The following is a 24,903-nucleotide window of genomic DNA, read 5'->3' as shown; positions in this document are numbered from 1 at the left end:
ACACAGGCAGGTACATGTTATTAAACTTGTTTTTCTCCTGTTAATTTGTTAATCTATCTCAGTCAATTTAATTACCCCAGCAAATAATCTAGAAGGGAAGAAGGAAAAACTTTTCCACCCTTGCATCACTATGTTGATCTTTCTGGAACACTGATGTTCTGAAGTTCTTCCATATTCAAAAATTTGTAAAGACTTCTCATTGCTCGGTAGATAAATCTGGGTTAGGGATCGTTCAGGGGAAGCACTCAGGGTCATCTATGACCTTATCCCAATTTCCCCTCAATTTTAGATCCCAGATCTCCCCACGCCCTCTGTATAGAGACCTCCTTTGGGACAAAAAGACTAGCTGCTGTCCCAGAAATACACTTCATCTAATCTTGCCCTTGTGTCATTACTCAAGCTGTTGCACCATTGAAATGTCTGTCCTTATTCATTTACAAAATCTTAACCATCCTACAAGATGCTTTCTAACCCCACCAGTTGGGTGAAACCTTGCATGACCTACTTTCTACCATCCAGGACAGTAATAGATAAGAAAACGGACAACGGGAAGACAGTGGCTGTAGACAGAGCTCCCTTCTCAGAGTGTTAAAAGGGAGGATGCCGGCTAAGGATGCTTCATTTTTAAATTTAAACATCATGACATTTACACTGTATGTACTCCACTTACTCTTCAGCCATAGAAGTGTTGAATTACATGATTTGTAAGGTCCTATCTAACTCCATTATTCGAGAAGTCATTCCTCTTACAGGAGCTGTTTGTACTTTTTCAGGAAGACATAAATAAACACCTACCTCTCATAGTATTCACTGCTCCCTCAAAAAATGAATGGAAGAGGCATACTGAATGTCAGCCTCTCTTCCTATTTGGGGAAAACAGAAATAAAGTCCCTTTTGGTACATGTCTCTTCCCTCCAGTGGAATCAATCAACCTTTAGAACTGTATTTGTTCATCCATTGACTTTCCTAGAGTGTGGGATAGTGCCAAACTCTGCCAAGAAAACAAGAAACAGTATAATGGATGACGGTAGACGGTACCAGTTTAGAAATTTGCATGCAAGGTGATTTTTAAATTATGGTTTATTAAGCATAACATATGAATAAATTTCCAAGAAACGGGCTACACACAAAGGCGTAATGAATATAATCATCTTCATTTCCAACATTTCATTTTGCAGCTCCATTTACTTGAAATGATCTGATGCAAAAAGATACTGTACGACACATTTCCTTTCATGAGTGTACTTAGGCACTGTGAGAGAACACGGGATCATTGCAGTTCGATTCGATAGTGGGTAGAAAAGTAAGGAAACATGCAGGGTGGATTTCGAGCTGACGCCTGTGTCCTGCGTTTTGTGCAGTAGTCAAATGAATTTCACATTATCTTGTCCCTAGGTATTGCTCCAGCAGAAGTGTCAGGAGATGTCATTATGCTGTCATCTGGTCTGACAATCATATTAGTAAACGCCAGCAGCTCCATAGGTCATGCATCTTTCTGGCAAACGCTGATGAGTATATTAACATATACAGCATCACTTTGTCAAGCCTGCTTGTTAATCTACCTTTACAGAGCACAGTGGTTGATGGGGTTGAAACGTTCCCCTGGTTAGGGCATGCCACAGCCCCAAACCAGAACCTGTGGTAGAAACAGCAAATTGGTTGCAAGGTTGGAGGTGGAAAGTCTCCTTTATTTTATGAATCCAAATATCTATGGGTTGCTGATAAACTCTGTACACTCATATTTTTCTAACAAATGATTCTCTGGAAAAGCTTAAGAACACCAAACAGATACAAGATTTCCTTCGCGATGGTACAGAACATGCGGTAATCCACAAATCAGTCTGCTTGGTGCACACTACCTGTGTGGCCTTTGACTAGCAAGGGTAGTCGACTGCTCAATCTTAGTTTTCTTATCGGTAAAATGGGACTCATTTATCGACCCATGTGTTCATTCATGGACTTCCTCCTTCCCTCCCCAGACTGGAAGGTTCTAGAGAGTCAGAGTTCTGTTACCTAGGTACTTTCTCCCTGAAGCAGGTGTTTCTCCCCATCAACCTGATCGTCCTCCCACTGCTATAGATGTGTTAGGTCCCACGTTTTCCTGCGCTACAGGTCACCATACAGGTACCATCTCTGGTGTTCTCATGGATGTCGCCCTATTACCAGTCCGTTTGCAGCCCTGTCACAAAGGGTCATAGTCAGTAATATTATGCTTTCTCTTATCTGAAGAGCCTGTTTTCATAAGCCATGTGATTTGTCCAGGGTCATTCACTGGGGTCTGCTTACCCATGCAGAATGTCTTTTGCCTTACTCAGGCTGTCATCAACCCCCCGCCTCCCCTGCCCTGAAGAACACACAAGCCCTGTGTAAGAGTCCATCAGCAGTGGCTACATGGGAAGAAAGGGGTGGCACTGGAGTCCTTCTGGGGACTGGACATCCCAGCTGAGGACTGGAAACATTACCCAAGAACGAAGTGGAGCCTGAGTCAAAGGCAACGGCTGGTCTGAGACATGCCAGGCTGGAGGAATAAGCAGAAAGAGAACATCAGAGCATTGGAAGCCAAGGGTGAAAGCAAAAGAGATGTGGCCAACTGGAAAATAAAGTCTCAGTCCTCCAAGCAGATGAAAATGATAATGACACCAGATTGCTTGAAATCTTACCAAGTATCAGGCACTATGCTAAGTGCTTTTCATGCATCATCTCATTTAGTCCTCAAAACATCTCCAAGGGGTATTATTATCCCCTTCTTAGAGATGAGGACACTCTGCTTCACAGTTAAGTATCTTGCCCGCAGACACACATGCAGCCAACAAGTGGCAGAACCAAGATTCAGACCCAAGGTATCCAATGCCAGACCTCAGTGTTAACCACTCCTGGCATAGCCTCCCTGCCGCCAAAATCAAGAGCGGTTCCTGGAAGAAAGGAACAGAGGGATGTTGCCTCCCTACATGTGTTAGAAACCCATACTCTGCACTTTTGCAGCTTTACTTCACTCTTCTTAATGAAATAATTTCTATTTCTGCCCTTTTTCTTTCTAAGGAGCAACTTTAGATGCTTTGGGCCATGAATAACCAACACTGAACAAAAGTATCAGGAGGGCTTCATCCTCTCCTATAACAACACGTCTAGAGACAGGTCAATTTGGAAATTTTAATTCAATGGCACAACTATGTCCCATGTTTCTTCTCTGCCCATTCAGCCAATCAAGGAAATTGTTCCTCACAATCACAAGATGGCTGCAGCACCTCCAGGTATCAAACTCAAGTTAAGGGTGTCCCTTAAAGAAATGGACACCCATTTCTCCCACACATCTCTATTTAGTAGAGAGGAAAACCTTTACCATAAGCTTCTTTGAATATTTCCTCTTGGCCTTTATGTCCATGTCCATGCCTAACCCAATCACTGGCAAGAAGGATAGAACTGCCATGAGTAGCTTACATCAATAGTGATTCACTCGTGGATCTAAGGAGGGCTTTAACCCTTTTTACCCACATGGGGAAGCAAAGTCCAAAACAAAAGCAGGGAGGAAAAAGTTGTGTTTGTGGGGTAGGGAAGCAGGCTACTGAGTAAGCAAAAAAGTACCTGCCATGCTGGAGTGGGAGGAAAGAGATTGTTGGATTATTTAATCCCTTCCTATTTTTTCCCATATGATTAATTATGCAAACTGGGAATAGACATAGACCAGAAATAAAGAAACTCAGGGAATCACATTGGGAATCACATCCACCACACAAATGATCTCTACTCGATTTGTTCAACGGATTTGTTCAATGGTTCTACATGGATCCCTGTGGACCCTTTAAAAACATAGTAGTGGTCAAATCGTATCCCCCCCCCCCATTGTTGTTTCACTCCCAAAGAAATCTCCTTTTGGGGGATCTTCACTAAACTCCTGTTGAAGAATACACACATAATAATAAAATAGTAAGGCCATCATCCAGTTGCATGCCAATCACATTCACTCCACCTCCGGACATGTTTTCATTTTGAGGGGAACAAGTTAGCTATTATGTGTCACGATGATTCCACTTCAAACAGCACATCTTTATATATAAGAGATGCTGGGAAACTTAGGATCTGGGTGACTTTTTAAGCATGTCAGATGTATCCTGTTTACCAGAATGGTTCCAAGCAGAGCTTTTCAGTTTGCATGCGAACTGCATGAGAATATGTAATCAACTGGGTCCCCTCCTTGGTGGCAAGCAAGAAACCAAATGACTCCATGGAAATTTATGTTAGCAGTAGAGTTATTTCTACCTCTGAGAGGAATCCTTCAAGTCAGCAGATTATTAGGCTGATGTTAATACAAACAAAGTTGTGAATTCCCCCACTGTCTTTCCCTGCACTTAATTCTAACCACATACTCCTCACTCAGGAAGACTGACCTAGTTACTAGCTCTATTCTGTGACTCATTGAATGCCACACCCACCTCCTGCTCTTGAATCCTGGCCATCCGCTCCCACTTCTTTAGGAATCATATAAGATTCAAGTGAGTCAGGAATGGCCCCCAGCTCAAGATACTTCATTTTTAATCCTTTGCTTCTCTCTGTGACACCTGCGGTGAGTATGGATATCCAATATGGGAGATATGGCATGGGGGTGTAGGGCAGTTGATAAACTTGCCCACAGTATACCTGTTAACTGATTTGGACACAAATCCTTCTGCATTTAAATTCTTAATCCTTCCTACTAAACCAGGCTTTTATATTTCAGGACAAGTTTTGTGGAGGAAAAGAGACCAAGAGCAAATGGGTCTACTAATAAATAAGAAGTCCAAAAACTGCACCCCTTTTCTCTAGCATCCTTCAACCCCCATGGCAAGATGATAAGGATCAATGGAAACCAAGCTATTCACAACAAGAATTGTCACACTATTCATAAAAAGCCTACATGTATGATATTTGTTGCCATGTTGAGCCTCACATTCCAGTGGTGCTATGGAGTTGTTACTGATTTTACAGAATCTCTGAGTCCTAATGGAAATCCACTCTGTGAACATGAAGTCTTCTTCGCTGAACAGCCTTCCTCCTGGTTCCCCAGCAGTACATGGTTATGGTGGGTCATATGCTGTTCCTCCATCTCCAAACACTCAAATGGGAAGCACATCCATGGAAGCACTGATACTGAAATTGATGAAATGCCTCATGTAGATTCTGTTCCTTTTCCCTAGCCATGCAAAGACTACAATGATTGAATACATATCCAACACTGAATATCTGTGATATTCAGGCACACTTTGGGTACTTTTATTATAAGATTTTATTTTTATTTTAGAGGTAGAGATGGGCAGGGGAAAGAACAGGAGAGGGACAAGCAGACTCCATGTTGAGCATGGAGTCCAATGTGGGGCTCGATCCCATGATTCTGAGATCATGACCTGAGCCGAAATCAGGAGTTGGACACCACCCAGGTGCATCTGGGCACTTCTACCTGCCATTTCCTTTAAATCTCATAATGAACAACATTTGTCTAAACAAACGAGCCCTGAGAAATTAAAGGATTTGCTCAGGCTTATTCAGGAAGTGGCAAAGCTGTGTGATACAGAGCCAGGCCTTTCCCCTCACGTCTCATGCTCTTCATACGACCTCACTTTTTTCCCATCTGCACTGACATATAAATATATAAAATAAATAAAATATAAATAAATAAAAATTTATTTTTGGAGAATTATTATATGCACAACTCCACATGGAGGATCTTGAGCTGGGCCTTTTGATCTGGGCAGGGTTCAGATAAGAAGGGAAGCAGAGAAGCCACTGAGGTTGGGAGAGAAGTAATTGAGGTGTTTACTTTTCTTTATTTGCTCCGCATATTTTGCATTTTTTTAAAAGAGGCACAAAACTGAATTCAAATCAAATCAGAACTTCTTTGAGTACTGAAGCTTGGTGAGACTGGCAGCAAGCCCTAACCTTGACCTTAACTTGGATTTGATCCTCAAAGCAGCATCCCTGTGAATGGATCTGTTTATATGGTGAAGCTTCCACAGGAATGTGTTTGTTTTAGGGGAGAATTTAGGGAAAAAAATTGGAAATAAAGACCAAAAAACCCCCCAAAAACCCAGTTGTCCAGCTTTCACTTACCATCCTCAGTTTTGCTTTTTTTTTTTTTCTTTTCTATCAAACATGTGTTTCTATTTTCCCTGTAGACAAAGAAACCAACTGGCTCAAGCCTTGGTCTGTGTTGTTTCTGGAATTCCAGCAGAACTCGGCCAACTGGTAAGAGGTTCTCCCCCGTTATTCATCTGTACGGAGACATCATCAGGGGCTGGGAAACTGTTTCCCCCATAGGAAGGTTCATCTGTCTTCACAGGTCCTGTGGTGGACTGGTAAAGACAATATGGAAAAAAAAATACAGGGACAGTCATTAGAACTAACTTTCTTGTGACATATAGTTAGGTCTTATCCCCTCTGTGGCTTGAATGTGTCCTCACAATCCTGAAGTGTGCTTTTCTACAAAAGAATAGGTGGGCATCTCTTCCCTGTTAATGCCCACACAGGCCTATAACTTCCAATCCTTTCTTTGGTGTGTCCTAATATATATGACAGAAATACAAAATGTATTTATGAATAATCTTAAAAGTCTCACGGTTCACCAGGGAAATTGGAAAAAAAAATATCTCCATGAATACTCTTTAATTACAACTGTGTGGTTGTGACAGTTGGTGCTAGGAAAGGTGAATCATAAACTATAAGAATGGTTTCACATTATCCATCCATCCAGACTGAACTAGTCCATAATGAAGATAAATGTGCTATTTGTAGACCTAAAAATGAAAAGGTAGGGAATATTGATCTGAGAGTAAGAAAATCATCAAAAAGTTTAAACTCACTATACCCAGAATTAAACAATTGAAGTTCATAATTGTTCTTCAAAAATGTTGGCTAAGAAAGCATTATCATGGAAAAATGAAATGTTATCCAGCAATCACTCTGGATTTCTCAGGCAAAGTGAGGAAAGCACAAGAGACAGATATGACAAAGGTACATGAGTGCGTGTGTGTGTGTCTGTGTGTGTGTCCAGAGGTGAAACAGTGGCTTGAAACAATAACCACCATTTATCTGCATATGGTTACACAATATGGACAGGGCTTTGCAGAGGTGGCCCACGCCTACTTCACAAGCCATGAGCTGGATCTTCACAAGGCTCATTCAACCAGGAAGTTGGCTGAGGTTGGACATCCAAAGAGGCTTCACTGTCACGTCTCGGGCCTCAGCTCTGATGGATGGAATGCTGGGCACTGACTGGGCCTCTCTTTCCAATTGGGACAGTTAGGCTACCTAAGTTGTGACTAGGGTTCTACAAGAATGTAAGGGCTAGAAATTTCTGCTGCACGCTATTAATCAAAACAAATTTCCAGACAAGATTCAAGGAGATGAAAGTCAAATCCACCTATTCCTGGGAGGAGTAACACATAGGTACAGAGATGGAAGGAAATGTTGGAAGCCATATTTGAGACCAACTCCTACTATTTCTTGTGTTAGAATAATGACAAAGACTCTCTTCTTGATCAAAGTCTAGCCGGGCTCTGAGAAGGGAGCCCTCTTTTCAACCAGTCCTCAACATTGACCTATAGAAACTGCAGCTTACAGCATAAACAATTTTGCTCTATCATCCACACTAAGAGACTTGAACACATACTAGTGTAGTTTCTATCAGTTCAAGGCTGTGTCTCTAGGATAATGACCTCCAATCTTTTTAAATGGCTGCCAAGATAATTTACCATTTGTTCTAGCCAAAACCCAACTATAAGCCTCTGACATCCGTTTTCTTAGAACATTGGCTTTAGAAAACTTGCAGCTGTAAATCCTTTCTCTGTTCCTTTGAGATATATCTTCTACAACCCTGGAATGTCTTTTCCAAGAAGCTGGGGCCATCCCTTTGAAACATAATCATCAAGAAAGATAGAGCCCTTGTCTCCCAATCTCTGCGGAGGAGTAGGAGGCTAACTTCAATAAACATCAGTCAGAGGACACAGATGGGCTTAATCACATTGTGCAGTCCCTCTACCTGGTTCTTGTCATTTTACACTTCCATGACTCTGAAACCCTGTTCTCTCCTTCTCCCTCGTTATCCCTTTAAAATGCCTGGTCACTTCTATGGAATTGACTGGATTGGAGTTGAGCTCTGTCTGTCTCCCCCTCTACTGCAGTAGTTTGAATAAAATCTGTCTTATAGTTTTTAATGAGAGTCTGGTGAATAGTTTTTCTTTGCCAGTGACCCTAGTGAAAGATACTGCTGAACTAGGGTATTTACATTGAGGATGGAGAGAGGGAAACAGATCTGAGATGTATTTAGATACTAGACTCAAAGTTCTTGGAGATTAAGGAAATGAGAAAAAAATCAAGAGTCACAGGTGAAATTTAAGATTCAGATTTTGAGCACTGAACCTGGCACCATGAAGGGGAAGAGTAGCCTGGGTTCAGTTCCTAAATGCTGATTTGGAAAAATCTTCCAAATGGAGATGCCTGTTAGGCATTTGGGTGTATAACTTTGAAGGTCTGAAAAAGATGATCAAGAGGAGATCATCTTGAAACCCTAAACATTTCAGGGGCTAATTAGAGTCGTGTCAGTAGTTGAGACAAACTAAAGAGAGCTCTTAGAAGGAAAAAAAAACAGGGCTTCAAACATTTGGAAATTGGTAAATAGAAGGAGCAGCCAGAGAGAACCCAGCCAGAGAGGTCTGGGTAGCGAAGATCACCAGGCTAGCATCCCTCCATGTTACAGGAGTGATGGAGGCTGGGCTTACATGCAGGCCATCCCAGCAAATGAAAGATGTCCTTTCTGACAGCTTCAATGTATCTGGGAAATGAGGAAATTTTGGCTGCTGAGAATAAGAGCAATAGAAAGAATAAGACAAGGTAGGAGGAAAGTGGGAAGGTTTACAATATCTGTTATAACAAATGAGAGGGAAAAAGAAAACCTGAATCCAGTTCAAGTTATATTCCCAGGACACCACATCCAATGGTATAAAGATAGGAACTGGCTGCCCAGTACCCAGGATAAATAAGACTAACTCAATGTTCTAGTACAAAAAGATGGAGTCTCTCCAAACTTCATTTGTAAAATACATCAGTATATGCTTGGATATATTCCTTATTCTTGGAGATTATCTGTCTAGAGGTTGGAGAACATGTGGGAAATAACAAATCCTGTGTTTTGGTTGTTTTTGTCTTTTTTTTTTTTTTCCTGTTACTGCATTAAAATTCTCCAAATCACACAATTTTCCCTATGGTGAAACAGTGACTAGAGGGGTTTCCTGACTTTTTATGAACAATAAGTAATGCCAATAGAATCCGTTCTAAGCAGATAGTTCTGTCTCCACAGTCTACCCTCTGTCCCCAGCCATGGATAGGATCTAGGTATGTGCTCTATACTCTTGAGTTCCAAGTCTGTAAAGCAACCGCAAATACTACTGAATGCCCATCATATGCTGACACTGTGCTTCCTTACCTTTCACAACTAGATATTTAAGAGTTCTTAAACTTAGGGTATTGAAAGATGTACTTAAATAACTGCCTGGATGAGATTTACCAAGGAAAATTCTAGTTTGAAGGCCATATATAATCCTCAACCTGAATTCATGTATCCTCAGAGAAAGGATCAAATGCTAAAATGTTGAGGTATTCCCAGAAATCAGAAAATACCATGTCACACTCAAACAGTGACTTAGCCCCAATATCTGAAGTGAGCATAAGAGAGACATGTTTTCTGTGTCCCTTTCTTACTTACTGGTAGTGAATATAGACTAAATGTACATTGTTTTAGCATTTGGTGACTAGGACTATATATTCCTTTTCAAAATTAAATAAAAAGGTGGTCTTTGTTGTAAATCTTCCATGTCTTTTACTCACTTTTTTCTTCTAAAGCTTATTGGCTCATGATAAATGAAAGAAATGTCCCATCTCTGTACCAGCCAACAAGGTTCAGATGATGATTGGTAAATAATTCAATTTTTAAAGGAAAAGGTGACATGAGCCAGATGTCTCCAGAATATTTATCTTTTTCCCTCTTTTTTCTTTTTCTAATTAGCCCCATGCAGCCTCTTTGAAAACACACAGGAGACAAACATGATTTCAGATGACATCAGCTGGCAAACAAATGTGGCTTTCCTTTATCCACTCTGATATTTACTTTTGTTTATCTAAATCTTAGATAAATGTAATTTTGTTCACAGAATGTAAGCCATCGTAAGGGCAAAGACTGTGACTTTCAAGTTATTTTTTCACTGAGAACCCAGAATGAGTCTATGATCTTGAAGAGGTCCAGTGGACAAAATCATGTTTTGATCTGTTGTTCTTGAAAAAAAGATTGATTTTATTTGGACACTTCCGGGTGCCACCAATGCCACGGGGAGGGGAGCTTTTCAGCCAGAAAGTAGGTTTTATCTTCGTAGAACAAAGCATGAGAAATATGCTTAATTTTAGTTCTTTCTTTCTGCCTTAGTTTTATGCTGGAATTACAGATAGAAAGAGAATAGTAGGTACTAAAAGCAAATGCTTATATAGTGATGATTATGTGCTAGACATTACAAGCTCTCTGCATGGATAAACTAACTTAATTCCCTAACAACCGTATGGAGTAAGTAACATAATCGTGTCCTCCTTTTTCAGGCGAAGAAGCAGAAGCACAAAGAAATTAACAAGCTATACAAGGTCTTAGCTGGTCTCTTGGGGAGCTGGTCTGTGCTCCTGATCAGTTGACTGTGATGCTTCTACTGAGTAAAATACAGTCATTATCTGCACAGAGGGCAGGCTGGTGGGGGACAAAGATCCCTCCATAGATATTTATAATAAAAGGTGGAAATGTAATAATCAAGATATGGCCAAATGTCATGGGAACCCAGGTAGGATATGCCTGAACCAGCTGGAGGAGAGAGCGATCTGAGAACACCTCCTGCAAGGGGAGTTCCTGAGCTGAGCCTCAAAAAAACAAGAAAGCATGAAAGAGGCAAAGGTGGGAACATGCAACCATACTTCTACAAATTTAAGATGTGATTGATTGTAAAAATCTCCATTGTTGTGCACATGCTAGGAAGAACAAATGCTGTCCATGACCATGTGATTCATCATCAGTTGAAATAAGCTTGCTGACTTCAGAGATACTACAATGGGGGAAAAAGTGAACCCTAGAATAGTAAAATATGGTACAAGGAGTTTGATACAGCTAGGGAATTAAGTGAAAGAGAAAAAGAAGGACGTTGTTGCAAAATCCAGCCCTTTGGTGGTGAGGGAAGAGAAATAACACCAAATCTGAGTTGTTTTTGAGATAAATCCACAGGATTTGGTGATCACCTGGTGCCTCATGGACTTCCAAGTAGTTGCTAAGTAGTTATGATAAGTAATACTGGGTTTTGTACTTATGGAAGAGGTATAAAGCTATAGATAGTCAGATAGATAGATAGATAGATAGATAGATAGATAATAGATTGATATAGATAGATAAGATAAATAGAGATATATAAAGAGTAAATCAACTTAAAGAAAAATACTAAGTTGTAACACAAGTAGCATATAGCCATGATCTTCATTTTTGTGAAGATAGTTCTGATAAAAACTCATAAAGAATAGCAGGGTTTTGGCCTGGATATATGGATGTGAGCATTCATCATGGAGATGGTAGATGGCCGAATATGGGAGGGTGGTCACCCCCAGAGAAAGTGCATAACTTTGCTACAAATTGATATGGAAAAGAACAATCTTCCAAATAAAAAGAGTGAAACATTTAAATGTACCTCAAGGACAAGGTGGGATAAGTGTCCTTGGCATCCAGTCTAAGGAAGAGATATCAGATTAAATTCATCTGTCATTTCCCGAAATGACCTTATGAGCTCATAAAATCACTTCTGCCAAATGAAGTGTGTCTGGCAGAGGAACACTCGAGCCTTCATGAATGGTGGCTATTGCAGAAGGTGGTGAAAAGTGGGAGCCAGACTCATTAGTCACCGAGGGAATAACAGAGCTATCTATAGAATGAATGGAAAGTTCTGAAACTTCGCTGATTTCCAAGGTCAGCAGGGCATATCCACAAATACTTACTGAGCACCTACTTGTTGCAAGGCGTACTCCTTCATGATTCCTTGGCCAGGCAGCCCAAACTCAGAGCCATTAAGTATGGATCTCATTTCATCTGATAACAGCAGTGGTGATGTCACTTTTGGCTTCTTGCAGATGTCCTTCAAAGTGCTTGTACACAGGAGCCCACAGAGGATGGTTGTAAACCTCACTGCTTGCCAAAAATGTGGGTGGCAGGCCAGGCTCCCTTACTCAAATCACACTCAGAAAACACAGAAATCCAAGCTGTTGCCTGATATTCAACTAAAGAGTGTTTAGATTGTACACTTAGCTCGGGTTCTTGCTATGAGGTCTCCTTCCATTTATGAGCAGACCTCTATTCAGGAGGCCAACATGACACTATGTCTTGCACAGACTACAAACCCCTCACATTCCTTTTGGAGGAGACAAGTAGTGTCTTTCTGTTTTATAGATAAAATACTTAAAGCACTAGGAAGTAAATTGAGTTGCCTGAGTTCTCCTAAGTTAATCTCTGAAGGGAGAAAGATCTCCCCCCACCAATGCTTCATAAAATTGTGAGTTTAAGAAAAAATGACTCTGTCTTGGGGTGCCTGGGTGGCTCAGTGGGTTAAGTGTTAGCCTTCAGCTCAGGTCATGATCCCAGGGGCCTGGATCCAGTCCCACATTGGGCTCCCTGTTCAGCGGGGAATCTGCTTCTCCCTCTCCCTCTGCCCCTCCTTCTGCTTGTGCACACCCTCTCATTCTCTCAAATAAATAAGGAAAATCTTTAAAAAAATAATCTTGGAAAAAACATGAGGTAAAGATCAGTCAGACTTGACTCAGGTTTGCTAACACACAAGCAAGCCGTTAATGCTATAAAAAAATATCATTCAATCATTGTATGATTTAAAAAACCTATATGTAAGATGGATGGATGGATGGATGGATGGATGGATGATTAGTGAATAGATACATGATAGATGATGGATGGATGATACAGATAGATACTAGATACATGAATGGAGAGAGAGAGTGCACACTCAACATTACTTCACACTAAATACTGAAGTGTGAGTCAATCATAACACAACGAAAAAAATACTGAATTTGGCCTCTTTAGAGCAAATTCATGGCATCAGCCTCTCAAGTTCTTGAGGCTGCCTTGCCTTCATATAGCCCTTATGGAGTTATAAGTAATAGTACCATGATTATTAATAACAAACATTCTACTTAATATTAGTCATTGGGTTCAGAATTTTACATAGAGAATCTCAGGCAATCCTATGACAGAGATGATTGGACTATTACCCTTTTTCAGATGAGGAAAATGAGGTGCAGAGATATTCCCTCCATGGTCTGAGGTCACATAGCCATCATGTTGAGAAAACACATACCAAAGGCTGTGTATTTTTTACCACTGTGCTTGAGACATGGGGCATGAGGATATTTGGGAAGTTGCCAAGTGAAATACATAACAAACACATATCAGTAAAATACATATAAAGTGCATAAACATATAAAATGAAATTTCCTGAAGCAAATGGCACATCATCAACCAATAAGCACATCTTGCCTGTGACTTGGTTTTAATTTCAGGGAATGACAAATCCTAGCACTGGTTTCTACAGAGCCATTTGTGCCGGAGTCCTGGAGGGTGCTGGGAAATGGGGTGAGGTCTGGGTAGCATCTTATTGTAAAAAGCCACAGATACTCACTCCCCATCTGCTCCCCCTGACATCAGGGCAAGGCTCCAAAAGCAAACCTGTGCTTGGGTGGAGAAGGAGGCAATGGATTAATGTTCTTGCCTTCGGAACTCACATGGAGTGATGTGACCCACCCCTCCGCCCCCACCAGTCATGGCAGGGGAGGGAAAGCCATAACAGGAAATATAGTTGCAAACCCAAACAGGGATTCTTGGAAAGGAGAGCAGAGGACACCTCACTGGAAATGAGAGTTGTGGGGACTGAGGGAAGTCAGGGAGGAAGAACTCTGTGTCTACTGCTAAGTTATATGAAGATACCGAATGGATATGCAGATACATGTTGAGAGGGCAGCTATCTACATACCAGACTTACAGCCTAGGCAAATCAAATGGGTGTGAACGTGTACTAGAAGGACGATTACATTATTATTCTTTGCCACATATTTATTTTCAATTTACATTACCATTCCCATTTGACATTATTATACTTTATAGGCCTTTGACTTCATCTACGATAACGAATAGCAGATGTTAAATCATCCGCAGTCTGTGGGACTTACCTGCCCTGTCTTCACCTCTGTCCCAAGTGGAGATGGAAGTGTCTCTGTAATCCACCCTCTTTGTCTTATCTTGACATCTGCTACCTTCTCTCTGCTGACTCAGCCTCCAGTCTGTATGCTCAGGGTCACCCCTTCCAGATAAGCAGACTCTCCACACTCAGCGTCTTCACAAATGTCTTCTCCTCCTCTGTGCTTGACTGAATTGTGGCCATCCCAACTTCTCATAGAGAACCACAGCCCACTCCCATTCTAGGTATCTCAGGGTCAAAGCCCGGGCTTGTTTCTTACTCCTCAGAGCAGCTTCCAGAACCAAATGAATTCTTCAACTTCAAATAAAACTCTGTTTCTTCAAGATTCATGTTGAGTGGCTGTGGCTCTCTTTACTTTTGGTGACCTTTGTCCCTGTCATCTAATAAAAGGAGGGGAGGACCTAATATAACATCACAACCAGTCTTTCTTTGGTGGGACCACATCTGGTCCATGGGAAATGCCAACCCAGTTGTCACTCTTCCTGACTCCAAGAGTGCAGGAGGAATCTCTCCTTTGACTAGTTAGCCTTTGGGACTTCTTAGAAGGAAGCAAGACCCTAGTATTTTCTCTCATATAACAGGATTCACAGAGGGAATTCTCCAGAGAGTTCCATTGTTCTCTTCCACCCCTCTTTCAGGAGAGGACATCAAACATGACTTTCTCCAGGGAAAAACCTCCTTTAATAGATATCTCTCCTCATAGCCAACAACTGGTATTTTCATTTTATTCCCTCCATGTAGGTAAGGGGTCTAAGAAGCATAAATTGGTTCTAGTTTTTGTGTTTTTGTGTTTATGTTGGATATTTTCTCTGATAATTTACACTCCCTCAGGCTCCTCGCTTTGGAAGCTGATATCTATTGTCTTAGGGTCTTGGCATCTTGACTGAGTGTTTACCATGTGCCATTAATTTTCACACAATAATCCAACGATTGTAAGAGAACAGCAGCATTATGATTATCCCCCATTCACAGATGAGGACAAGGAGGCATAGGGAGCAGTAAGGTGAACAGTTCAGTCTCACACAGTAAGGGACAAGTCTGGATGTTAAACTGTTTCTTGGACTTTGGAGCCCAGGCTATTATACTGCTGTCTATATTCCTTTTTTCTGTTTAAGATTTTATGTATTTATTCATGAGAGACCCAGAGAGAGAGGCATAGGCATAGGCAGAGGGAGTGGGAGGCTCCCTGCAGGGAGTCTGATGTGGGACTTGACCCCAGGACCCCAGGATCATGACCTGAGCCAAAGGCAGATACTCAATCACTGAGCCACCCAGGTGCCACTGCTGTCTATATTTCTTGAGTGTATTCATTTAAATAGGTCTCTTCCTCAAGTACTGAAATCTTTAGTGCAGAGCTTACGGACCTCTGCCCCACCCCCAGGGCTGCCTGAATGGGTTCAGCTTCCCTGTTGACAGTCTATCCAATAGTCAAGTGGGTTCGGCTGTTCTGATGACCCCAGCTTTAATTCTTTGCAGTCACTCACACCCCCAGCCATCACCTCCTCTTCATACAACTCACTACATACAATTCTAATAGTTGTATCACACTATCTGTATTCCTCAGATAATCATATCCAGACTGGCAGTCCCTTCTTGATGCATCCACATATTTTGTTTGTATCAGTCATTTTCTATACTTTCCCTAACCCATCCTATTTCTTTCCAATCTTGCATAGCCAAGTTTTTGGAAAGAGTTGGCTAGTGTGCTTTCTCTGTTTCATTATCATTCAATCTACGGAAACATGACTCTGCTTCCATTGTCTCTTTGCTCCAGATAGCCACTACTGTGGGATAACATTTGTAATAAGTCCTTTTTTTTCTTTATCTCAGCTGAAAAATTATCCCCTTAAGGAAGGCTTCCCTAAGCCAATATAACCAAGTGAGGCGTCTTATGCTAAATGCATCCATGGTACCTGTACTCACCCTGTCATAACATTAGTCCTTTCCAGAATGTGAATTCCTTGAGGACAGGAATGGTATTTTGTATAAAGGGGAATTCCCTTCACTTAGCAGAGAACATGACAACTGCAAGGGCTACTCAAATACTTGTTTGTTTGGGTTTTTTTATTGCTCCATTTGACATACAACAGTATGTAAGTTTAAGGCATACAACATACTGATTTGGTACTCTTACATTGCAAGGTGAGTGCCGTAGCAGCATACTTAACATTTTTGTCAGGTCATAATTGTCATTTCTTCTGGTACATGGAACAAGTACAATCTAGTTTCTTAAGTTTGATGATTATAATAAAGTTTTGTTGTGTATAATCACTGTACTATGTATTAGGTCTCCAGGATTTATTTATCTACTACAGATTTTTCTTGATTTACAATGGGGCTACATCTTGATAAACCCAATCATAAATAGAAAATATCATAAGCTGACAATGCACCTCCTACACCTAACCTACCAAACATCATAGCTTAGCCTCATCTCCCTTAAAAGTGCTCAGATCACTTACAGTTGCCTGCACTTGGGCAAAATCATCTAACACAAAGCCTATTTCCATAACAAAGTGTTAACTACCTTGGGTAATGTATTGAATACTCTACTGAAAGTGAAACTCGGAATGACTGAATGTGTGCAGAATGGCTGTCAGTCTATTGGTGTCTTACTTCATGATGGCGGGGCTGACTGGGAGCTGTGGCTCGCCACCCCGCTTGATGACAGAGAGTCGTACCATTTATTGCTAGCCCCAGAAAAGATCAAAATTCAGAGTTCGGTTTCTACTGAATGTGTATCACTTTCTCATCATCAGAAAGTTGAAAAATCCTAAGTGAAAAAAATGGTAAATTGGGGACCATACACAGTGACACGGATGTATCCATCTCCCCCATTCCCCTACCCCACCGCCCCTGGTAATCACCATTTTATGCTCTCCTATTACAATTTAGGTTTGTTTGTTTGTTGTTCAATTCCACATATAAGAGATATCGTATAGCACTTATCTTTGTCGATATGATTTATTTCACATAGTAGAATGTCCCCCAAAGTCCAGTCCATTAGCATGTTGTTGCTAATGGCAGTATGTCCTTTTTTCTCATGGCTGAATAATATTCTATTAAATGTCTATACACCCCACATCTTCTTTATCCACTCATCTATTCATGGACTTTATCCACTTACCCATCCGTTTCCACATCTTAGCTATTGTGAATAATGCTGTAGTGGGGAACAGTCTGGAGCTTCCTCAGACAGATTAAAAATAAAATCCCATACAATCTAGGAATCCCACTTCTGGATATATATCTAAGGGAAATGAAAACAGGTTACTAAAGACACATAAGCATTCCCATGTTTATTGCAGCATTATTCACAATAGTCAAATACTTGCTGATTGCATAAAGGACACGGCTATAGAGGGATCCAAGGAGCCCGGCAGAAAGATGGATGAAGAGACAGGTAGATATAAAGTTAAGAAGGCAGCTTTGTAGAATAATCCAAATGGAAGGAAATGTGTGGAACTTGGCCTCAAGATATGACTGGGAATCTTGCAGGAAGGAATTGAGGGGAAAACACTAGTGAGCAGTTGTCAGGGCAATTTTCACTTTCCAGAGGGAGAAGGAAAACCAAAGAAATGCCTCATGTTATTATTCATGAAAAGAGCTTAATGGCCGAGTGGGAACATTTGTTAGGGGAAAAACTGAAAGGAAGAGTTTAAAAGCTAAGACAGCCTGGTGACTATTTTAGAATAGCTTGCTCAAAGTCCAGGATAAATGCATGCCAAGGAACCAAAAGACCTGGCACTTTAAAGAAAACAACAAAAGCACACATACAACTCTTCATGGTCAACTGGCAAAATAAAATAGGTTTTTCTCCTGCCATTTTTCAAAAATGGAAAGACAGGCTAAGTGAGGAAAACAGGAAGGCATACACTAGAAATTAGACATGCCTAAAAAAAAAAAAAAAAAAAAGATTTTAAGAGAGTATTGGTAAGGGACTCCAAGGCTAAAAATAATAGACTCTTTATATCCACAAAAAAGGCAAGGTCAGTGAGAGGCTCAGGGAGCCAGTTAAGTGGATGTTGTGCAAATGTAGAACTCAGATGAACTACAGTAGCACCGCCACCAACAAAACAACATTTTTAGTGACTACTAGCCATTCACTAGACACCACGCCAAGTATTTTACATACATTGCTTCCTTTAATCCCCCCAACTTCCTTCTATTAATCCCATCTTACAGATGAGCAGACTGAGGCACAGAAAGGTTACGTATTTGCCCAATGTCACACCATTGGCAAGTGATAGGTTTGAGATAGGAACACATGTGTGAGTTTAGAGTCTGCATACTCCATCCCTTAGACTTTGCTAGCAAATTACCAAATAGATCAGAGTTATTGGATCAATTACTGAAAAACACACAGAGTGAAACTGTCAAGCCAGATATAAATATAGCACGTAAAGACCAGATGGCACCTCCATGAGAGGTCACTGGAAAACTGTGGGATTATTGACATAGCCTGTGAGCTGGAGAGATGAGTAATGTGATCTATGCTCCACCCTCAACTTGCTCCCCACCCCCAAAATCATCCCAGGGGAAACTACAGACCAGTGAGTTTAGATTTCATACCAGATAAATTAGAGCCACCTATAACCAAAGTTAGTTAATGGGTATTTAACAAAGTATCATCTAGCTAAAAAAACAAACAAAAAAACCCCAAAAAACAAACCACATCATGGTTTGTGAAAAAAGAAAGCATGCTTGTCTCCTTTACTAAAAGGAGTTCCATGCCTTAATTTGCACCTTCAAAGGGTTAAAGAAAAAACGAATGGCTTTGATAGATTTTGACATTATTTATTTTGACATTATTTGAGACCTTGCCTTGCTCCAAAGGGGCTTAGGAGAGCTGAAGAAAACCCAAGTTAAATTGAAAGAGAAAGCAAGAGAAGACAAGGGAAGAGGGGGAACAAAAACTATGGCCGGAAATTGCGCTATACTCTTTGTTATATTGGTGCACAAATTTAGATTCACAGCTTTCTAACATGTAACATGCTCATACACACAGGTACAAAAAGAAACACCGTCAATTACATAATTTATTGTTTCAAAGAGATGAAAGTAAATCAACTTTTAGGAGAATATATTTGTTGTTGATACTAGCACCAGGCAAGAATTGATTGTGGGGGTTCTCATAAAGAGGACTGTGTCATAAAACTAACAACTCATCATCAATTATGGTGAACATGGTGCAGAGTATCAAAAAGGTATTTCTTGGGGCACCTGAGTGGTGCACTAGGTTGAGCTTCCGACTCTTGGCTTCAGCTCAGGTCTCGATCTCAGTGTCAAGCCCCGCATCAGGCTCTACACTCTATGCTCTACACTCAGCCTGGAAGCTGTTGGAGATTCTCTCTCCTCCCTCTGCCCCTCTCACTTGTGCTTGTTCTCTCTAGCTCTAAAACAAATAAATCTTTCTTTAAAAAAAGCTCTTTTTTACATTTACTCTCAATATAGATGGAAAGCATCAAAACAAAGCCATGTATATATTAAAAAACCCACAGGGGGCAGACTTTGATGCCTTTGAAAGAGTTTTGTGCCAAAGACTGATTTCTTTATTTGGGTTACTAAAGGATTGTACACCGGTTTAATTACTGGTTACTTGGCAGGGAAAATTAGGGATAAATTGTCAATTCTCTGAACCAAGAAGTATTAATATCTTTCTCAGGAATGAGTATGCAATCTGAAGGGATTTAGGCTTAGAGTGAAATTTTTGGGATTGGTGTTGGTGCTAAATTATCTGGGATTGTACGCTTATTCATTTACTTACTCACCAAATATTTATTATACACTATTATTTTCCAGGCAAATATAATATTAAGTTCTGAAGCTACATTAGTCTTCTTCTTCATGGAAATTCCATTTTGCTGATAAACCACAGGACTTTTTCATAAAACTGGACAAGAAGGCAGAATGTTGTCAGATGCTTTCAATGAAAAATGCAGGCTGGTTGAACTTTGTGCAAGAGATGCATTCCTGAAAACCTACCATTATTCAAGACTAATTTTCCCTTAGGAACAAATGTAAAAGGGGAGTGGAGAGCAAATTTAATTTGGAGACCATATACTCTTTCAAGTGTTATTACATATTTTTGCTTTAAGACCACTTTTTATTTCCTCAGCAGTGTCTCTAATGTTCTCTAGTACTCTCTCCAAAATTAACAGCACAGCACATTTTCGTAGTTTGACCTACTTTATAGTGTTTTTATCACATCCAACATGTTTCTCGAACTTAGTGATTTCCAGGTGCAATTTTCAGCTGCAGCTCCAGCCCCATAGTGTAGTGAACATTTGGATGACATTGTTAAAGGAGTTATTTTGTCAGGACTGAATTACTAATAAGAATGCATATTAAGGGGCACCCGGGTGGTTCAGCGGTTGATATCTGCCTTTCCCTCAGGTCATGATCTTGGGGTCCTGAGATCGAGTCTTGTATTGGGCATCCCTCAGGGAGCCTGCTTCTCCCTCTGCCTGTGTCTCTGCCTCTCTCTCTGTCTCTCATGAATAAATAAATAAAATCTTTTAAAAAAAAGAATGCACATTTAATAATAAATTACAATGAAGAAACATATTAAGACCAACATAAGGCTTACCGAAATTTCTCAGGAGTACCCACCTGTACATGTTAATTGTCATACTGCTTCATGAAATACTGACAAAAATCATAAGTAGTGTAATTTTTAAAAATATTTATTTATTTATTTATTTTAGAGAGAGAGAGCATACATGAGTGGGGGAGGAACAGAGGGAGATGGAGAGGGAGAAAAGCAGACTTTGAGCACAGAGCCAGATGCAGGGCTCAATCTCAGGACTCAGAGATCATGACCTGAGCTGAAACCAAGAGTCTGCCACTTGACCAACTGAGCCACCCAGGTGCCCCTGAGTGATTTTTTTTTTTTATTTTTTTTTTTAACCAGACAAATTATAGTACAATGTGGCGATGAAATTAAAAACTTACTGTTGAATCCTGTCAATCTGTAAAATTTTGCAGTTTCCAACTTAAAAAAATTGAGATCTATATACTTTATTTTGGCATAAAACATGCTAAATAATATTTTGTACACACTACTTCAGATTCGTCCAATTCATATTCACATAAAATGTGACTGCTTCCTTGGAACCAGGCAGGCTTGACTCCTAGCTTCACCTCCAGTCAAGAGTTATACATCTTTGGCACCTGGCTGGCTTAGTTAGTTAATCATCCAACTCTTGATTTTGGCTCAGGTCATGATCTCGGGGTGGGCTCTGTGCTTAGCACAGAGTGCTTAAGATTCTTTCCCTCTCCCTCTGCTCCTGCTCTCACTCACACACTCTCTCTCTCTCTGAAATAAACAAATCTTAAAAAAATAAAGACTCCTACATCTTTAAGCCTTAGAATCAAGAGTCATAAATTAGGAAACTAGAAAGTAAATAAAGCTAAGGAGATAGGTCCCAGGGATGAACTACCAAACACTTGTCCTTCATCCCAATTAAGTCTCTTTTTGTTTAGTTAGTCTTGATTTTCAGAAACAGTTGCCTTTCCACCTTATCTGAAGGAGCTATGTTCTAAGACCTCCAGTGCATGCCTGAAACCTCAGACGCACCAAACTCTGTATGTGCTATGCTTGTTCCTATACATATATATCTATAAGGTTTAATGTATAAATTACACACAGAAAGATATTAACAAAATAACTAAATAAAATAGAACAATTATATCAGTACACCATAATAAAAGTTATGTGAATGTGGTCTTTCTCTCTCAAAATGTCTTATACTTACCCTTCTTGCAATGAAATGAGCTTATAAAATGTCTATGTGATGAGGGGAAGTAAGGTGAATGATGTAGGCTTTGTGATGTGACATTAGGTTACTTTTGCCTTTTTGATGATGTCAGAAGGAGGATCATATGCTTCTGGACTGTGGTTTAAAATGGATAATAAAAACACAAGAAAGTGAAGCTAAGGATAACTACTACACTGTTGTGAAATATTTTTATTGGAATCCCCTTGAATATTGCCTAAATCATCATTACTTCCAACTGAGTAGGTTGGAGTGAGGTTCTTCTGTCCAAACAAACCATGCATTTCATTCCTTGTTAAGTAAAGTGATGCCCACTATCAACATTCTTATCTAGTCCACAATTACAGGAAGAAAATCCTTCCAACTAAGTCATATGTGTGTGTGTGATGAAAGTGGGAGAGAACTAATCGAACTAAGAGCTTTAAAATCCTTTTTATTTCTATGACATCAGTTGCAAGGTCTCCTCTTTCATTTCTGTTTTTATTTGAGCCTTCTCTCACTTTTTACAGTTAGTCCAGCTAAAGTTGATAAGTTTTGTTGGTTCTTCAAATCATCAACTCTTAATTTCATTGATTTTTCTATTATTTTTTATGTCTCTATTTTGTTTATTTTTGCTCTTTTCTTTAGTATTTCCTTTCTTCTTCAATTATATGCCAACAAATCAGATAGCCTAGAAGAAATGGATAAATTCCTAGAAATACAATCTACCAACATTAAATCATGAAGAAATAGAAAATCTGAACAAATTAACTAGTACAAATATTGAATTAGTAATCATAAATTTCCCAAAAAGGAAAAGCCCAGGTCCAGATGGTTTCATTGGTCAGTTCCACCAAACGTTAAAGAAGAATTAACACTCATCCTTTTCAAACACTTCCAAAAAATTGAGAAGGCAAGGCTTCCAAACTTATTTTATGAGAATAGCATTACCCTCATATCAAAGCTAGAAGAGGACACTAGAAGAAAAGCAAAAAACTATAGGCCAACATCCCTGAAGAATATATGTACAAAAATCCTCAATAAAATACACCACATTAAAAGAATCACACACCATAAGTGAGTGCAATTCACCCTTGGGATTCAAGGATAGTTCAATATATAAAAATGAATAAATGCGATGTAGCATATTACCAGAACAAAGGATCAAAATCACATAAGTGTCCTGAGAGATGCAGAAAACCATCTGACAAAATATAACACCATTTCATGATAAAATACAACAAACTAAAAAGAGGAAATTGCTTCCATATAATGAAAGTCCACAGCTAACACCATACTCAATGAAAAACATAAAACATAAGTTTTTCTTCCAAGATCAGGAACAAAGCAAGGATGCCTAGCTTACCACTTCTATTCAACATAGTACTAGAAGTTCTAGCCATGGCAGTTAGGCAAGAAAAAGAAATAATAAGAATCAGATTGGAAAAGGAGAAGTAAAAGTCTCTCTGTTTGTAGATGAAATTATTTTATAAGTAGAAAACCCTAAAAGAATCCACAAAAATACTGTTAGAACTAATGAACAAATTCACTAAAGTTTCAGGATACAAAACCAGCACATAAAAATCAGTTCCATTCCTATATGCCAGCAACAAACAGCACAAAAAGGAAATTTAAACATTTAAAAAAGCATAAATAAGAATAAAATACTTAGGAATAAGTATTACCAAGAAAGCAAAAGATTTGTGCACTGGAAACTATAAAACAGCATTGAAAGAAATTAAAGGAGACACAAATAAGCAGAATGACAGCCTTCCAATGTTTATGGATTGGAAGAGTTTAAATGTTCATACTACCCAAAGTGATATACAGATTTAGTGAAATCCTTATCAAAACCCCAATGGCATTTTCCACAGAAATAGAAAAAACAATCCTAAAATTCATATGGGCCCACCAATAACACAGAACAACCAAAACTATCTTTTAAAAATGGGGCAGCTGGATGGTGCGGTTGGTCAAGCATCTGACTTGGTTTTGGCTCAGGTCGTGATCTCAGGATCATGGAATTGAGTTCTGTGTTGGGCTCTGAGCTCCTCACAGAGTCTGCTTAAAGTTTCTCTGTCTCTCTCTCCCTGCCCTTCCCCACTGCATGGCACTCTCTCTCTCAAATAAAAAAAAAAATTTTTTTTTTAAAAGAACAGGGGCGCCAGGGTGGTTCAGTCAGTTAAGCATCTGCCTTCAGCTCAGGTCATAATCCTAGGCCCTGCTCAGGGAGAAGTCTGCTTCTGCCTCTCCCTCTACACCTCCCTCCCCCACCCCACTCATGCTCACTCTTTCAAATAAATAAAAAAATCTTAAAAAAACAAAATAAAACAAAGCTAGAGGTCTCACATTTCTTGATTTCAAAGCACATTGCAAAGCTACAGTAACCCAAATAACATGGTACAGTATACAAAACTATAGACACATAGATCAGTGGAACAGAATAGATAACTCAGAAATAAGCCCATCATCAACTCATCTTTGACAAAATGTGCCAAGAATACATACCAGGGAAAAGATAGATTTTTTTCAATAAATAGTTTTGTGAAAAGTGGATATCCACATGCAAAAGAATGAAATTGGACTCTTGGCTTACACCATACACAAAAATCAACTCAAAATGGATTAAAGCCTTAAATGTAAGACCTAGAACTATAAATTTACTGGAAGAAAACATAGGGGAAAGTCTTCATGGCATTGGACTTGGCAATGATTTCCCAGATATGACACCAAAAGCATAGGTGAAAAAGCAAAAACAAACGAGTCAGACTACGTCAAACTAAAAAGCTTCTGCACAGCAATGGAAACAATCAACAGAGTGAATAGGCAACCTACAGAATCAG

At 39.8% G+C, this 24,903-nt stretch overlaps 2 long non-coding RNA genes across 13 annotated transcripts in view; one reads left to right on the top strand and one right to left on the bottom strand.

Moving 5' to 3' along the window:
* LOC140630593 (uncharacterized) overlaps positions 1 to 11,108 on the top strand; it is an 88,633-nt gene extending 77,525 nt beyond the window's left edge. For 9 of the 11 annotated variants that reach the window (XR_012028322.1, XR_012028320.1, XR_012028314.1 and 6 more), the window contains 5 exons: positions 2,316 to 2,774; positions 3,040 to 3,251; positions 4,715 to 5,056; positions 6,147 to 6,216; positions 10,612 to 11,108. This is a non-coding gene — a long non-coding RNA (uncharacterized lncRNA). Of the gene's footprint in view, positions 1 to 2,315; positions 2,775 to 3,039; positions 3,252 to 4,714; positions 5,057 to 6,146; positions 6,217 to 7,826; positions 8,130 to 10,611 lie in introns of those variants that run through there. The other 2 variants (XR_012028321.1, XR_012028319.1) reach the window with 2 other exon arrangements.
* Positions 1,138 to 22,106, bottom strand: LOC140630595 (uncharacterized). 2 transcript variants are annotated; one of them, XR_012028351.1, is made up of 5 exons: positions 22,061 to 22,106; positions 14,275 to 14,683; positions 6,082 to 6,323; positions 2,463 to 5,124; positions 1,138 to 1,636 (listed from the first exon to the last, which is right to left on the bottom strand). It is a non-coding gene; the product is annotated as an uncharacterized lncRNA (long non-coding RNA). The 2 variants fall into 2 exon arrangements; XR_012028350.1 differs by lacking the exon at positions 1,138 to 1,636 and having other exon boundaries at positions 1,648 to 5,124.
* Positions 22,107 to 24,903: the final 2,797 nt, after the last annotated feature.

Source organism: Canis lupus, chromosome 3, assembly GCF_048164855.1.
Source record: "Canis lupus baileyi chromosome 3, mCanLup2.hap1, whole genome shotgun sequence".
NCBI lineage: Eukaryota > Metazoa > Chordata > Mammalia > Carnivora > Canidae > Canis > Canis lupus.
This window is presented reverse-complemented; position numbering and strand designations above follow the sequence as displayed.